Here is a 16,522-nt window from a genome sequence, read left to right on the forward strand (position 1 = left end):
TCTTGCACAGCCACCACCGGCCCCCGGCCGAGTTTGTGTCAGTGGAGGGAAGCGGCTGCGGGACCGGGACCAGCTCCAGCACAGCCGCGGAGCGGACGTTCAAGGAGCGTTGCCCGAGGGAGGAGAGACACCCGCATGCATCGTACATGGTTTAGGAACAAAACTAATCTTAATCTAGCACCTATGAATTGCGGCGGTTTCACAGTAAACCCCGTTTGGGGCAAATGTTTTTCTCCATAATATTCTCCCGTCGTTCCTGTATCAGCAGCCCAGCTCATGCATCTTTCTAGACCTGATACACTGCAAATGGTCCGTCTCATTTTCATAGTTTCTAGGGTCGGGAGGGACCGGAACAGATCATCAAGTCCAACCCCCTGCCCTGGGCAGGAACCAGTGCTGGCATCATCATTTTACCTTTTCCCGTTTCACCCTGCTAATGCAACACCGAGACAGCTCCACAAATTCAAATTTCAGCTTATGTCAGTATTTGGAAGACCACTAGACCGCCAAGCTGCGCGTTTCCTACTGTGGTGCCACCAGCGGGGTAACTGTGACAATTGATGCCAGCAGAGAGGTCTCTTGTTCTGAATTTAACAAGATCAGGATGACAAATTAATTTTACAGATGACTTCACAATCCACAGACCTGATGATGTTTATAAAATTATTTTAAGAGCCAGCTATATTGGTGTGGCAGTGTGAAAAGTATGCGGGGAGGGGAAGCTTAACTTTGAAATGCAGATGTTTTGGCACTCTCAGGATCAGGTCCCATCTGGTTTGCTTACTTCAATAGTGAGCTATGTATTTTACATTCCCAAAAATGTATGACAGTCTATACTGGTATGTAGGTGAAGAGAAATGGGCTTCAGGAGAACAAACGAATTTTCTGTAGAGAAAATGTACATAGAGAAGTGGGTGGGTGATGCAGTCTTGGTCACTAAGGTATGTTGACAGAAGACAATAGAAAGCCACTGAAAGCTAGTGTGAAATTGTATTGCTTTTATAGTATAGTATTGACGCCAAAACACTTCAGAAACCCATTTTCCAGGAAGAATAATCTGCATCACTAAAGAAAAAAGCTTTCATATTCCTTTATGCAAGTCTCAACCTTATAGTAGATGACTAAATGAACTACCTTCTAAAAATCAGTCATCTTGTCATGGATGCAGATGTAGTTTTCAACTTCGAATTCATCATTTATTCAAATTGTAATGCAGATTGCCTTTAATGTACCAGTTTCAGCATCTGGACAGTTCTAGGTACCCTTAATACAGGCAACCCCCGCTTAGCGCTCTTAATTGGTTCTGGAAAAACTAAGCGCTAAGTGCAACCGCATTAAGCGAGACCCATTTTCCCATAGGTTTTAATGTAAATAAATGTAATTGGTTCCTGCACCCCTGCCAGCCTTGTCCCTGCCACTTCCAGCAAGGCACTGCGCGGGCTCCACCAGGGAAGGCATCAGCGCCTCCCGTCCTCATTGTTCTGAGGCTGCAATGGCCCCTGCCAGCCTGCACCTGCTAGTCACCAGTGCACCTGTGTGCAGCCCCAGCCACCGCGCCTGTGGGGCCTGAGTTAATCCCTGGGCAGGCGGGTCCCTAACAGCAAGCAGTGGGGCTCTGGTGGATGAGTGCATGACCAAAGCAGAACAGGTCATGAGCTGCAGCCCAGGGACAGTGGGGCTCCACAGGCTTGGCTCCACTGTGGGCTGGAGTGGGGGAATGTTGCACACGTGTGAGCCAGTGCTCAAGGACACCGGCCCTCCACCACCACCACTCCTCCCTGCCTGCCTGCTGCTCCAGCACCATGTGCTGGAGTGGACCATGGACTCATGCCACCCTACCCTAGGCCCCACCAGCCCAGGCTCCATGCTTACACTGCCCAGCCCCCTGCCACCCCTTCTCCCCACCCACTTCAGCACAACGTGCCAGAGCGAACCCTGGGCTCCTGCCACCTCACCCTGGGCCCCATTGGCTGCCACTAACTGCTTCACTCAACCCTGCTACCACTGCTGCTGCCACCGCTGTTTCTCTCTACGTCCTAAGCTGAGCATTATAACAAAACCACTGAGCGCTAAGTGAAACCAGGTAGGTGTTTTTAATGAGCACTATAGCAAAACCAGGCTAAGCAAAACCATGTTAAGCAGGAATTGCTGTATATCTTCTGATCTCAATTTTTCTAGACCACTAAACATGTTTCATAGTTTTTTCATAGTTTTCATAGTTTCAGGGTCGGAAGGGACCTAATAGATCTTCTAGCCCGACCCCCCGCCAGGGCGGGAGAACAACCCAAAAACACAAACAAAACCACTCACCCTAAAAACAAAAACGGGACTCAAATGAGTCCAGCCAGGTAAGTATCCAGCCTCCTCTTAAAGATCCCCAGGGTAGGGGCCAGCACCACCTCCCTTGGAAGTTGGTTCCAGCTCCTAGCTGCCCTGACAGTTAGAATGTAAATTACTTTAGCTCAGCAAAAGCCAACCTTTTTGGATAGCACACCATAGGTTAGCCTGGCACCCTCCCAAGTGCCACTCAGCTCCCCTTCCCCAGCTGTTGCTCTGCTTTCTGCTCACAGCCCTGTGTTCCATGCCTATTTTGCTTTCTCCTCCCTGCACTATCTGTCCCTTCCCCAGTCTGCCATGTGCCACATAGAGAGGCTGCCCCTGCCAGGTATGGCACCAATACCACAGGTTGGCCCCCCCCTGCTGGGCCATGTTGGATTCCAGGCAGAAAGTTAAATGTCGCTTCTCACTAATAAAACTCCAAGTGGCGTACTTGGAGGAGGGGGAAGAGACTCTCAAGTTGAGATGAGGTATTTGAGCTAAAGCCTAATCGGTTTGAACAAGCTGCTGTTAACAGTTTGGTTTCATGAAGAAAGGATTTTGACTTTAGAGTTCATCTTTAGGCTGATTTAGAATAGTGCTAACACATGTTGACTTTAAAAAAAAAACAAAACAAAAAAACCCAACCCCCCCCCCACTGTAAATCAAGGAGGGCAGGAGAGATGAATGCCCCAGGCTGCTATTTGCTGGAGAACCATTGACTCCTGCCCCCTCCCCCCATAAAAAGGTATATCAGTGGATTTGTACACTGGTGTAATTTATGCCAGTTTTGGGAGCAGGCAGACACTTATCTATCCCAGGGCAACAGCTCACTTAAACGTTATTGCCTATAACTAATGGCTATACTGAGCTAGCTATGGACACACAGCACTTACACTGGTATGGATCCACCCCAATTCTTTCTGGTAATTCTATAGTAGATTCAAGTAACTTATAACAGTCTAGGCTGTCTGGCATGCATCTATTAACATGTTGTTCAATTATGCACCCATGCTTCTGTTCATACAAATACAACTAGCAATTTCTTGGCCTACCTTAATAGCAGAGTTAGAGTGTTGTTGTAGCCATGGTGGTCCAGAAAGTGTGTGAGAGAAGGGCGTTTTATTTTTGTTTTTTTGGTGATATCTTTTATTAGACTAACTGCACAGTTGGGAGAGGAGTTTGACAGACTTTCAAGCACAAAGCATCCTTCTTCAGAACTGGCTAAAAAAACAAAACAAAAACAACCTTTGCCGTTGAAGACCAGGAAGGGGGCAAAAATCTATTCACATACCTACACTGGCATTTTATAGTGTTGAATTTGGTGCTAAAGAAGTCAGCCTAAAAAACAAACAAACAAACAAACAAACAAACAAACAAACAAACAAAAAAAATATTCCTAGGCATTAAAACCAACTCCAATCCAGCACTAGTTAAGTGTACATTTCAGGCCAGATTCTAGTCTTGTTAATCCAAGAGTAATCCTACTGATTCCAATTTAAATTAATTAAGTTACTCCCTTTCACACAACTGTAACTGAGATCAGAGTCTCAGCCCTTATCTTTAAAAAGAAGGAATGTGATCCTCATTAGTGACTACATAAGATTATGCCTTAGGTCAGTCACCTGTATAGGAACAGAAGAGCAGCTTCAGAGTTAACACAGTTTACATATCCCTAACAAACTGTTAATTATGTAGGCAAATTAAGAGTGTACAATATTATCTCATTTAAAGTATTTCAGTATAGAGGAAATTAACATTCAAAAGGACACAATTTAAAATGGGACTTTTGCTTTGTAATAAGCATTAACCACAAGCCTCATCGATCAAATTTACATTCACCTATGTTCAGTTTAGTTTTTATATACAAATATCAAACAATGTTGCAAACAAGAGAGAAGCTTCTTTCTTATATTTTTATTGTTTAACAAAAATACTCCAAAATAATGAACATTGAGGACAGATTTGAAGTTGTTTTGGTGTATAATTTGTAACAATAGGTAGTTTGGAAGACAGCTAGCTTACACATGTATTAGATTACTATTTGTTACTAGCTTTAATTCCAAACACACTAACTCAAATACGAGAGTTACCAAAAGGCTAGATCCCCCTTCTCCATCAGCTAAGGTAGAATCTCTCTTAGCCTGTTAATCATTTGTCAATGCCTTCTCTGCCTAAGACTTGAACCTACATCTCCACCTATCAGAAGTGCTGCATCCTAACCACAAACTGATATGGTATTCCGAGGTGGGTTGTTCTTAATTCAATTGAAGCTCTTCCACTTTGTAGAGAATAATTAAAATATTCACCATGCCTAAGAGAAAGTATAGGCCTAATGGTTATAGCACTCACCTGGGAGTGAGGAGACTGGTTTCAGTCTCTGCTTCAGCAGAAATTTAAATTCTTCCATACGAAATGGGAAAGGATTCAGAATAGGTGTTGGCTACAAATGTCCAACTCGGGATCCATTCTGGTTTATTAGACGGATTGAAACACCGTAATGAAGTCAAATCATAAACCTTGGGGCTGGTCCCCACACACACAGTAACGAGTTACAAGAGTCAGGTATACCTATCCCACAGGTGCTGGAGTATGCCGTCGATGGCCAGTCGAGGCTTCTTCCAGCGTGGCATTATCCTCCAGAAGGGGGTCGCCAGCCGGTCCTTCTGGCTGGACAGGTTGGGTACTGGTCAAGTTGGAGATCAAGAGGGCGCCGCTGAGGGTCACTTTTCACTGCTTTTTATCTGTCCTTGGCAGACTTTGGTGACTCCCAGTGTCAGAACCAAGTAGTTGTATGCCTATGGCACAGTGGAACATTCCTTTGGTTTGATCCATAGTGGAACATTCTGCTGTCAATCATTCTGCATGCCTGTGCCATGGTGGAAAATTTTGATACATATGGCACAGGGAAAAAGTAGGTCACAGTAGGAAAATTCCGCTACGTAACTATATGCCACAGTAATGGAAAGTTACAGCTTAGAAAAAGTTCCCGCTAAAACTTATGCAAACACACACACCACCATTGGCCAGTTCCAAATTATTCATATTGGTGACTAGCGATTGGCTTGTTAGTCATATAAAAAGGTAAATCAGTTTCCACCCACATTGGAGAACTCCTCATATTCCTCCAGGTTGGAGAGCGCATATTTCTCCAGGCTGGAGAACTCCACATACACCTTGCCCAAAAGTTGGTCCCCAGCGTTGATTAACTCAGACCAGGGCTTCTAGCCCTTGAACAGTGAATTTTAGAGAATTCCCAGTTGCTACATTGTCTCCTATTGATTTCTTCTGTTGATTGATCTGCGGTTTCCCTGGGTGTAAATTGCCACCTGCTACTGTATTACACATTCAATCACTGATTCACTCGCTCTTTCAGGGGCCCGCCTGATACAGGGAAGTGGCAGTTTTGATTCCTGCCCTTGTTAACATTGTTACAGTGTATAACTTACTTCTGAAACTAAAACACATTTAGTTAAAAGGTGAGGAGTATAAAATATAAGCTACAAGAGTAATGCCATAGCACACAAATAGATAAAAATACCAAAATACGAGGGGAGATGCAAAATGCATGCACACAAATTTTAAAACACAATTCCTTATCTTATAGTGAAAGAAAGAAGGAAGAAAAAGGTAGAAGAGGAGAAACGGATCCAAAGAGGGGAAAACAAATGCAGACAAGGGGAAAAGGGGGCTTTCTGCTACATAGGATGGTCAATATACCCAAGATACACTAGACACTAAGCTGCTAAGGCACTCGCCTGAGGGGTAGGATATGCATTTCAATTCTCACAGGCAGAGTGCTGATTTGAACCCAGATACGGGAATGTGTAATCCCCACCATGCAAGACATGCAGCCTTGGGTAGGCTTCTGAGCCGAGTTGGACACTGGTGATTGGGCCTGGTCCTGAACAGGAAACCAAGTAATTTCCAACACTAACAAAAATATACATGTGCCTCTCGCAACCTTAAATTAAGCAAAACCCTAGATGTTAAAACCCTAGAATTTGAACCTGGCCCTTGTCCAAGGCTTAACAGAAGGGATTCAATTTACATCAGTAAAAACGTGTGTCAGTAAAAAATTATATATATATATTTTTTTTTAGTTGGCAACCCTACCCCATGCATACCAGCAGTCCACTCTCCCCCAAACATTTGAGCAAAACAAAGCAACAGGTACTTTAAATCCCTGGAAAAAAAATAACTGTACAATGTGTTCTACTGTATTTCCCCACAAAATAGCACAAGCATTAGTGATTGATTACTCATTGAAGTTGACAAATGTATAAATACATGCTCACATCCATGCATGTTCCTAATTTCCCTTAAAGAGGGAAAGTATTGCTTAAAGAGGAGCTCTCTAGTTATGCAACCTAACTAAGAAGTCCAATGTCATCCGTGGTCCATTCCATGTGGAAATATCTGTATCTTGCGTCACAGGTGTTATGCAGGGTGTATATAGCAGGCAACAAATCATGTTCACATCATTGAGAATATTTGGAACTAAATGATTTTGGTTATAGTGCTATCTTGCCCTTGGCTTTCAAAGCATGCACTCCACCACTATCTGACAACTGTGGAGAGTACAAACATTTTCTGTATAAGTTTTGTATACCACGGTAGGAGAGGATATATTCAATGTGAAAAGTTCCCACATGTACACAAGTCATGATGATGATGATTAGCTAACACACTATGATGGCTGTTATTATTTGGATTAAACAAGATCCCAGCTTGTCCTAATATCTAAATATCAGTTTCCTTCAAAACCCGGTTTGTGGTCCCTGCCAGTGTTTTCTACAGCAGGATACCTGAACTTACTCCTCTGGTCCAAGCCTGATAGAACTAGTGAATATTCTCTCCCCACTTTGGGTGCGTCTAGATGAGTGTGGACATGTGGTATGTGGCACCACAGGCCCATTTATGGTGCCACACACCACACATTCAGGCATTTCCTGCATTGCAAAGTAGCAGTGCAGGTAGTTTTTGCAACCCCAGGAGATCCCAGGGTCAAAAAAAGACAAACAACCACCCCCCAAAAACATAGCCATGCCAAGAAGTGGGGCAGCGCACACGGTGGCAGTGTGCACCACCCAAAACCAGAGCCTGGCCTGCTGGAGCCAAACTCCAGCTGCCAATCAGGCTCCCTGCTCCAGGAGTGCTGCAGCTGCAGCTCCTGGAAGCCCCCAGCACACCAGGTAAGGCCAGCACACTTGGCTCCAGAGCAGCAATCCAGCATTCACCACTTCTTCCAAATCCATCCTGCATACATAGGCGGAAGAAAAAAAAATTTTTGGGTCGTCGGGGGGGGGGGGAGCTCCTGCCACTGCAAGCTGGGACAGGCTGCGCTGGGCTCTTCCTAGCTGGGGGGTTGGTCCATGCTGTGCTTGGGGTGAACAGCAGTGGCACTAGGAAGATGGGTTGGCGGGGGGGTGGCACGCTACAGCAAATTTTGTGGTGGCTGCAGCCTAAAATGCCTTTCCAGTATTTGGATTAATAATTGTTCTGTATCATAACCAGTTGGGCCAGTCAGGATGAGCCGTTTTAAGAGATCCATTATTCCAACTACTTGTATAGACACATGCACTGAACAGTGTCCTTGGCCAATAAAACTGCAGGATGGCAGCCATAATGTCTTTTCTTAATGTCTCTGTTATTGGAAGTTAAGTTAAAATTATCTCACTACTTATGACTGACTATTTCCTAGAAAGTCTCCACTTAGCATGGTGCTAGGAAACCTGGGAAACACCAGTGTGTCAGTGTCAGAAGGCAAAACATGAACCCGAATAACCAAGGCATACCTGATCTTAGGTATGAACTGTTATAAACAGAGGGATGAGGCAAGTTCCTTGTATAGCTTCAATGTCTGCCAAGGCATGACTTATTTCAGGTAAAACAATGTGGTGAGTGAAGGACAGTTCATTCGCCCACAGCTTGCAAGGCCATATGTGAGAGGCCACAGATGCCCTTAGACATGTAAACTAATTTATGCATCTGTCCCTAGCCTGAGTGATCAGAAACTGGTTTAAACCTGTAAAAGAACAGAGTTTCAGTGCACATAAACCAGTTTGAAGATGGCTGAAACCGCTTTGAGAAGCTTGAGATCTATGAATGTAGTATCAAACTTAATGGATTTGGGTCAAACCAGTTTATGCAATGTCTATCCCAGATCGCTTCCTGGTTTAACTTAAACCAAAAGTCCCCCAGCATCCCAGATGCTTTGCAGCCATGGGCTGGGTTATCTGCTTCAGAGCAGGGCTGGCTCTACCCCTCTGATTTCCCCCACCCCCCAAACAAACACAGCACAGACTGTAGCCAGCAGGGGTATGCTAGCTAATGCTGAGAGGTGTCTGCAGGACAAAAAGGGAGATGGGACAGTGTCCTCTTAAGCTTTTTGGAGCTAATCAACAGGTCAGCTGGCAATGTCCCTCAGTTCCTTCCTGGAAAAAAAACCTGTTTAAGAAGAGCTTGAACTAATGAGAACAGCTTTTATTTTCTTGATAGGGTGCTAAAATGCCATGTTATCAACTCCCTGCTGGCTCCCTCTTTGGTCAGTCGCTGGGGGAGGGCAGGGTACGCACCAGGGGAGGGAGTGGACAACTCCCTAAGCAGAGCACCCTGCCAGGTCTGGCTATGCCCTCAGCTCAGCACTGTGAAAGGAAGGGCTGCTCTAGTGGCCCCCCCGCTTCTAGCCTGAGCCACTGCAAGCCTGTGCCTGCACTTTCAGTTCAGAGGGGATGTACGGTTACAAACTGGTTCAGCATAGCCAGGTTAGACTAACCTGCAAAGAGTGAATCAATTTAGGCTCAGGCTTTTTGAATATCGGTCTCTAGTCTCACAAAACTTCAGGCACCTCCTGAGTTAAACAACAGCTAAGCTAGGGTTTTGGTGTCTAGATCTTGGACTTAATTTGAATTAGATGCTTAAATCCATAATATCTAGCCCCATAATGCCTATGCATTAAGCACAACCTAAAGATGTTTAGCAGTTAATTCTACAGCCTTGATCATCTAAAGGGTTAAATAGCAAGTCCTAACCTTAATTAAAAACCAAGGTGTATACCAAACAGCTTTGCTCTCTAAAAACATTCCACTCCATTTATGGTTACTCTTTATTTCCTGCCCTGAAGGCAGTCTGCAATTTAATGAGCCCTCCAACTTTCTATTTCAGGACCTCACACCTTTGATGTTAACTCTTTATCACTGGAATAATTTGTTGTGCTGCCTTAAGTTAAAAGACTGCCTTCAAAAGTTACAGGCTACAAGCTGTAAATCATGTTGGAGATTTGGAAAAGAGTATTGGCTGGGTTTTATTGAGAGACGGAGAATGGAGCAAAGGACCTGAACTGAATGATCATTGTCAGACCAGAGTATTTCTAAAAAGTTTCTAAAAGTTACTAATTATAAACAATAAAGCAGTGGTTTTCAACCTTTTTCATGTGTGAACCACCAACAAGTTTCTAATGGAGGTGCAAGTGAGAGTATTTACATACTTTTGATTGATCATAGTAATCTTTCGTGGACCTCTTACACAATCTGCAGACCCCCAGGGGCTCACAGACCACAGGTTGAAAACCACTGTTTTGAAGCATTCTACTGCCAACTCCAGCCTCAGGCTAGCTGCTTACACACACACACACAAAAAGTTACTAATGTACAACCTATTTTCAAGTATTAGTAACATTTGCTATACTTGGGTTTAAGGTACATTTCCACTCAATGAGAATGGAGACAAACTAATGCGATTACTCTGTGTTCCTATGTCCTGTCATTGTGCCATAGGACAAGCACTACAGCAGTTATGATAAAAAGGAAGCCAGTTTCTGGTGTCAAAGTTTATCCTATCACAAGCTAAACTGACATGCCTCACCAGAGAACAGCAAAAGATTATATAAGCATTATGAAGCTTTTATACAAGATACCAGATATCATTTTGAAAGAGAAACTTGTGTTGGTATTTTGCATTTTCCATACCCTGCCACAGTCAGAACACTGGTTATTTTGTATTTTTTCATAACCTGCCACAGTCAGAACACTGGTTATTTTGTACCAACTCAGCACATATCTAGGAGCCCATGCAAAAGTATAAAGGGAAAGCAGGATCAAGTTGTTTTGCTATGTTTCAACAAGCCAAGTTTAAAAATAACCATGAAGCATGAGGCTGGATAGAGCAGGATTGAGGCAAGGAAAGACTGCTCTCTAGTGGAGATATTTGCTTCTCTTCAGTAGAAGTCATATTAGTTAATCCTACTGTCCAAGGATAGCACATATTACCATTATATAGAGGGCAAAAGGAATGCTCAGAGCAACATAGGGCCCCTGCAGGACAAGTCAGGACAGTTGGTGGTTGACATGCCGGGGGGGAAGCAGAGCTCTTCAATGAGTTCTTCGCTTCAGTATTTCTATGTACCAACCAAGCCAATTCCCCCACCTCAGTCATTGACGGATGTCCACATGGCACCAGTCCACCTATGGTTAGTTCTGAAATAGTTAAGGAGCTCCTGGAGGAGCTGGATGGGTACAAGTCAGCAGGCCCAGATGACCTCCATCCACAGTTGCTGAAAGAACTGGCCAGTGTCATAGCTGAGCCGCTGGCAAAGCTGTTCGAGTAGTTGTGGTGTTCCGGACAGGTCCCCGAGGACTGGAGAAGGGCCAATGTGGTGCCCATTTTCAAGAAAGGGAGAAGGGATGAGCCAGGTAACTTTAGAACAGTCAGTCTTGCGTCTATTCCTGGGAAAATGCTAGAGAAAATAATCAAAGAACACATTTGTGCAGGCCCAGCAGAGGAAACGATGCTGAGGGGAAACCAGCACGGGTTTGTCACAGGTAGATCCTGCCTGACAAACCTTGTAGCCTTCTATGACCAGGTCACACACTGCCTGGATGTGGGAGCCGAGGCTGATGCCATCTTCCTGGACTTTAGGAAGACCTCCGACAGTTTTGCACCCTGTCCTCAATGGGAAGCTAGCAGACTGTGGAGTGGATGCCTACATGGTCAGGTGGGCGGCCAACTGGCTTAGGGCCCGCACCCAGAGAGTGGTGGTGGATGGTTCCTTCTTGACCTGGAGGGAGGTGGGCAGTGGGGTCCCACAGTGTCTGGTCCTTGGACCGATATTCAATATCTTCATCAGCAATTTGGACGAGGATGTTGAGAGCACCCTCTCCAAGTTTGCTGATGATACCAAGTTATGGGGCAAAGTTAGTACACCAGAGGGCAGGGAACAGATTCAGGTCGACCTGGACAGGTTGGATCAATGGGCAGAGAGAAATAGGATGCAATTTAATAAACATAAATGTAAGGTATTCCACCTGTGAGAGAGGAACCCCCAGCACACCTATAGGTTAGGGAGTGTTCTTCTCAGCAGCTCGGAGGCAGAGAGGGATCTTGGAGTCATGATCGACTCCAAGATGAATATGAGCTGGCAGTGTAACAAGGCCAATCACATCTTGTCGTGCATTAGCAGGTGCATGACTAATAGAACAAAGGAGGAGGTGATGCTCCCCCTCTAAGCAACTGTGGCCTGACCAATGCCGGAGTACTGTGTCCAGTTTTGGGTGCCGCACTTCAAGAGGGATGCGGGGGAATCTGGAGAGGGTCCAGAGGAGGACCACTCGCATGATTAGTGGCCTTCGTGATAGACCCTACAGGGGGAGGTTGAGAGAGCTGAATCTCTTCAGCCTTCACAAGACATGGCTGAGGGGAGATCTTGTGGCTGCCTATAAAATTTATTAGGGGAGGTCAACGGGGAATAGGAGAAGTGCTGTTTACTAAGGTGCCCCAGGGAGTGACTAGGAATAACAGGTGTAAACTAGTTGAGAGGGGATTTAGGTTAGATATTAGGAAGAAAATTTCTCATAGTAAGGGTGGCCAGGATCTGGAATGGGCTTCCAAGAGAGGTGGTGCTATCACCTAGCTTGGAGGTCTTCAAGGAGGAGGCTACATAGTCACCTGGCTGAGGTGATCTGACCTCGGTCTTCTTTCCTGCCAGGGGCAGGGAGTCAGACACAATGATCCATTGTGGTCCCTTCCAACTCTACAATCTATTAATCTATTACCTGACCAACAGCCTCTTACTATAGAGAATGGCAACCCCCCCCCCCCCCGCAAAAGCAGAATTAAAGTGTTTACACAAACTAATTTATTATACCCAGATACCATTTTACTTAAGTCATCTAATTTGCATAGGATGTAGGGTTTTTGCAAGCCTCTCTTGCATGTGAGAAGTGAATAGAAGTGTTAAGATTTCTCTCAAGTTCCCTTACAAACTTTTTTTTTTTGGTTTAAAGAAAACCCAAAAAAACCCCCAAAAAAACCAAAAACCCAAACCAGGTCTCCAACACGGCAAACTTAGGTCAACTAGGAAAGCAGAGCATGATGTGCATTACTTGTTCAATATAGTTCTCTGCTGGTCCAGGGGTCTATGTCCTAAATCAGTGGGGCCCAACCTTTTTGGCAGGGGGCCACAAAATAGCCTCACCCTCTGAATGCCACTCTGATCTCCTTTCTCTGCCCAACTCTCTGCTGCATCTGCTACTGTGCTGCCTGTCCCCTCCACAATCTGCCACATGCATGACAGAGGCTACCTATGCTACTTATGGCACTTGTCACAGGTTGGCCACTTTCATCCTAAATGATCATTTACCAGATTAGCTCAAATAGTCATTTCTTATAGCAACAGAGGATTTAATTAGAAAATTAATCTGAAGTCGTCATATACAATTATGAATATCACACAGGTTAAAGTACACAGGGTGCATTTTCCAAACACTGGCTTAACTTCATATCCTTGACATCAGTAAGAGTAAAGTAACTGTTTTTTATAGTGATCCATTTTTAACACTAAATATGAGCCATTCCTCACTCAGTTTGTAGAGCTACCTACAGCCATTTCACTGTCATTTGCTCTTATAGGAACTGTGTGTAGTAGCCAATTACAGATGTTGGCTATAGCTGGAAAGCTGCTACCTCAGCTACTTAGGACTGAAATAGTATCCCTCACAAACTCCTGAAGCAAAAGCTGGCAGCAGCCCAATAGCCCTAGGTTTGTTGAAGATCCTGTGTTTGCTAGGCTTAAACCTGAGAAATACTTGTTTGTCTTTTATGAACATAAAATAGGAGTTTAAGTGTAGATGAGACAAATCTGTAACATCTATATGAATGATGATGTAAAGCACCTTAGGGAATGGAAATCCTAAGGCTGTTCCTAACTAGATATTTGTGCTCACTTAGGAAGACAATTTAGACGCTCAAGATAAAAGAAATATCCATTGCAGGATAAGGCTAATTCAGAGCTGTTGAACTGGCAGCCCGTGAGAGCTTAGGTTGCAGCCCCCAGCCCCACCCCCTTCCCACATTGTTTCAATTGCAGCAGCAGCCACCGCCGCCGCCAAGGTCTCTGGGTTCCCCCTCCCTTCTCCAGATTGCATTTCCTGTGCCTCCCTGCCCTAGAGGTATGTAGAAAAAGACATCTAAAGCTGCATCTACGTCCAAATCTCTGAATCAATTCAGAGGGTTACAATCCGATTTGGAGATTTGGCCACTGAATGGGGACAAATCGAATCGGGAACCGAAGCTTCGCACAGCCCTAATGACAACAAAATCTGGAAAAGGGTAGGGAATTTGGCTTGTAGACCAACATCAAGTGCAGGTATCCACAAGAGGCTTAGAAGTTTCCCAAGCACAACGGACAAATGGGAAAAAGCACAAAGAAGGTGCCTTGATAATTTGAGCAATGGGCAACGAAGGCTGACATGATGAGCCAATCCAAGGTAGAATTGAATCTCTCTTACTGAGATGTTAGCTAGGGCATGCATACATTGTGAAGGGCCTTGAAAGAAGAGAGAATTTGATTGTGACTAAGAGCAGAAAGGGAAAACTTGCTGAGGAAGGCAAAGCAAAGGGTTATGTTTACAGCTTTGGCATAAGAACACCAATCCAATCCAAGAGAAAAGGATAGACTGAGAGCTTGGACAAGAGTTTTAGTTGTGCACATCTGTAAGATAGAATAGATCATAAGGTTACCCTGAATGAGTCTACAAATGAGTCTAGACACAGAATGGGTATGAGAACCTAGAGAGAGGATGCCTAAGTGATGAGACTGACAGGCAGCAGCTGGTGGTAATGTCTATTGTAATTAAGATAGATATGGGGGGAAAAAAAAAAAAACCCAGAGGTTAAGTTCATAGCTAAAAGAGCTAATAAGCCACTGGTGGGACATCAACCAGGTAGTGTCAGGGGAAAGCTAAAAATTTTAGTCTAGACTGAAGTCTCATCCTCAGAAATGGTGGTTGAATTTTTGTTCTCAGGGGAGGTTGCTCAGAAGAGGAGGAAGGAAAAGAAGAGTACTGCTCTGTGAAATCTCGTCTGCTGGAAGGAGGAGGAGGATCCTTTTAAAGACAAAGGGGAAAAAAAAGGTAGGGCAAAAGCCAATGGAGGACAGTCACAGAAGCTCAAGGAAGTCAAGATTCCAAGAAAACCACAGCCATCTGTGTCAAAGTAGTTGACAGGTTGAGGGGGAGGAAGACAGTACTAGTCTTTGGCTAAGAAAAAGGTAGTTTGATACCATGATAAAAGTGTAGTTTCACTAGAATGTAAAGGGCCGCTCCTGATTTGGAGACCCTTCAGCAGCTGTAAACACTGTGTTCAATGTTCAGGGAGGGGAAAGGGAGGAGGTGTTTCTTTAAAAAGACAGGGAATTCAGAGTAGGATTGTATTTTGGAGGAGAAGAGCCAAAAGGAGAGGTTCCTAAGAATAAGAGAAAGGAAGAGAAGAGAGTTGTCACAGGGAAGATGAGGAGTTGGGTTGGGGGTCACAGGTACTACCAGAGAGGTGAGAGAAATCGGATGAAGCAAGGTAGAGAAGAGCACAGGGTTGTATCATATTCCATCAGTTTTCTCTTGGCAGATATTTGTGAGCTCCAGTGTGGGCTGAGAAGTAAGAGCAGAAGAGGAAGGCTTGATGAGTTAACTAGAGACAGGGAACAGGCAGGTTAGAATGAGACCCTGGGATTCAATTCAGTTCAATTTATTATCTTTAAGATAAGATTCAATTTATCTTCATAGATCACATACAAACATTACATTTGTACAAGGGTGGATCTGGGCAGTGCCAATTGCCACTATGCTAATCTCTGCGGCACAATCAGCTGCCATTGCAGTCACCCCTGTTTTTGTGTCCACCCCTTCCCTCCCACCACACCAGTAGTGTGCAGGACAGTTGCATCTCCTCAGTTATGCTGCTGAATTACTGCCAAGAGGATCACCATTCTCTTGGTAGAAGTGACAAAAAAGTTTTGCCTTTTCTGAAAGATCTTCCAGCTCTCAACCTGGAACTTCTCCCTTGCAAGAGTGAATTCTTGTCCACTCCCTCCTCATCTGGCCCAGCAGGATGGGGAGAGGGAAGGAAGCAGCAACAGCTATTCCCTGACTGTGCAACTTGGGGACTCCCCTGTTAGGAGGAGCTGGGGCCTTTGCCCTGCTCAGGGCAGATTTAAAACAAATAAAATAACCACCCAAATTTAATAAATAAATAAATAAAATAAAATCCCACCCCTGCAAAAATGGGGATTTTAATTTTTTTGTCAAGATCCTTTAAAAGAAAATAAACCTATATAAAAGATAGTTTTAATTTAAGATGCATTAGAGCTCAAAAATGTCATGGAACGGGGATTATAAATTTCTAATTACATACTATTTGAGATGATATATTAATGTAACTTTTTTAGAAAAGGCTTATAAATAGGTCACAACAGGCCATGGACTATATTAGGGGCCCAGAGGCTCCTCTATAGATTAGTAGAGATTAAAGAAAAACACTACCCAGTGGGACTCCATGCTCAATCTAGAACAGGGGCAGGCAATTATTTTGGGTGGAGGGCCATTTACCAAGTTTTGGCAAGCCATTTGGCAAGGGTAGCCATGCCCCTTCATAGGTGCCCTACCCCCTAGTCACTATCTTGGGACTGGAAGTCCCACCACCTGACCTTTCCACTGGAAGTCCTTCCCCTTGACCCCTGGAAGTACTCCTTTCAGCAAGGGGGTTTGCCACCTTGGAACCAGAAAAAATACCAAGTTACTTTAAAAATCAAACATCTACAATATTCATTAATTTGATTTAAAAAAAAAAAAAAATTTGTTCCGATTTACCTGCATTTATGTAGTGTACATAGAGGTGACTGTATAATAGCTTAAAATGAAGTCTTATGCTTGGG

This window comes from Alligator sinensis, unplaced genomic scaffold, assembly GCF_000455745.1.
Source record: "Alligator sinensis unplaced genomic scaffold, ASM45574v1 scaffold476_1, whole genome shotgun sequence".
Classification (NCBI taxonomy): Eukaryota; Metazoa; Chordata; order Crocodylia; family Alligatoridae; genus Alligator; species Alligator sinensis.